Genomic DNA, 2006 nt, shown 5'->3' on the forward strand with positions numbered 1-2006 from the left:
AATGAAGGTCATCATGAACTATTAGATGGCCTTTTTTTCTTAATCTGACATCAGACTTTGACTTCAGAAGTGTTAATGTTGAGTTGCAGATGCAAAAATATCTATTAACAAAACATTTAATCTAACAGTGTTTGAGAAACAAGACAAAATAAAGAAGTGTTTTCCTTTTACAGATACTTCTCTAAACCTATTCTCTATGCATTCTCTCACCCATTCAGATAATTAGTAGTGCAAACTGATGAGACAAAGAATCAATTCCTTCCAAAAACAAACTGGTACCTATTTACAAAACATGCAAAGGGAGAATTTTAAGTATGTGTTACTGCAGAACTGGTTAAAGGTGAGTACAATTGAGCAACAGAATATATCTTTACTTCTGCAAAACTAGGTCCTTCCTCCTCCTTTCTGGAAGAATTACATTCTCAGGACGTGGACTATAAAACAGCATACAACACAAAGAAGTTTGCAAATTCTTTATATTTCCAGCTGTTGAGACAAATATTTTTGAAAGCTGAGGTTATTTCCAGCAGTGAAACTAGAGCCAGCTATTAAGCCAGAATGCTACAGTAATTGAATACATGATCATTTCTCTTTTAGCACGTTCTTTATTCTATTCTAGAAGTGTAGACATCTATTTAGTTTATCTGTCATCTTAACAAAACTGCATCTACAACAGTCATGTCATCTAAAGTTCCTTCAGTTGATGTATTTATATTTGAAATGACATATCTTATGCTGTCATGATGAGGATTACAAATGGCAGCACGTACTCACCATGCAACACAGGTATGTAATCATTTCTGACCAGTTGTCCATTTTGGCGAACAGCATTTTCATTCATGGAGCACTCTTTTTAGCCAACTGCACAGATTTCATTTTGAGGGGTTGGAGGATGCCTTTTTAAATCCAGAAAATCTAGTGGTCTTTCACAGTTCTTTATTTTGTCTTGTTTCTCAACAAGGTGGTGTTTTTAATGCCAGAGGTTTAAAGGGAGTTGACTGAATAAGGTCAAAATCTCCTGGTCTTCAGATACGTCCTGAAACCTAGAGGGCCCAGCCTCTCCAGAACATCAGATAGTTCCATCTCCCTACCCCATACTAGTGACAGACCCTTCTAACATGAAAAAATTAGGATGGCCATAGCCCAAACTCCCCTAAAGAGAGGGATAGAAAGATCAAAGGTGATAGTGGAGCTATACAGAGAAAGCAAGGCTTAACAAATGAATGGCTGCTGAATCATTAAATTGATATCTCTTTTAGTCTCCAGTATCTTAGAGCAGCTAGAAGTAAAAGCCTAAAAACATGGAATTGTAACCCATGTAAAACTCTACAACTAATTGTGATGTTGTGCTTTGAAATGTATTGCTTTTTTTTGTATATATGTTATTTTTCACACACAAAAAAGAAAAAAAGTCAATTGTGGAGATAAAAAAAATGTATTCCTTCTAGCCTCCTATATTCTGGAGCAGGTAGAAGGAAAAATCTGAGCGGGTCATGTGGTGGCCCATGACAGACTCTGTAATCTGTGCTATAACTTCTTGTTGAGGTGTGCTTTGAAAACTATTGCTTTTTTCTTTGTTTTGTTTATATGTTGAATTATACAATAAAAACGTTAAAAAAAAGATTCTGCTGGTCTTGAAAATGGAACATCTTCATTATTTTTGCTACAACAATCTTTTCTGGAACCTGCATTATTAACTAGCATTTGAAACTCCATCTTGAAATCCTTGTTCCATGTCAGCATTTGGTGGTGCTACATTTAATTTTCCTGGGACACTCATTCACTAATACCTTCAGTGTATTCCAATTCATACAGTTCGACTAACTTCTGCCATCTCAGCAGTAGGGGGAGAAGGAAACGCTGCCCTATTCACCAAATGTGTACCAACTACAGTTTGCTATTTGGCATTATCTGCTTCTGTGCTTCATACTAAATCCCTTAACTTGCGCCAATGTGTATGTATTGGATTCAGAGCCCCTGGGTCAGCTGGAGGGTTCCTAACAAGG

General features: G+C 36.5%; 1 pseudogene; it reads right to left on the minus strand.

The window, feature by feature from the left end:
* Positions 1-535: 535 nt before the first annotated feature.
* Positions 536-1691, minus strand: LOC143671167 (mitochondrial fission factor-like; annotated as a pseudogene).
* Between the last annotated feature and the right edge of the window lie 315 nt (positions 1692-2006).

This window comes from Tamandua tetradactyla, chromosome X (genome assembly GCF_023851605.1).
Source record: "Tamandua tetradactyla isolate mTamTet1 chromosome X, mTamTet1.pri, whole genome shotgun sequence".
In the NCBI taxonomy this organism is placed as follows: domain Eukaryota; kingdom Metazoa; phylum Chordata; class Mammalia; order Pilosa; family Myrmecophagidae; genus Tamandua; species Tamandua tetradactyla.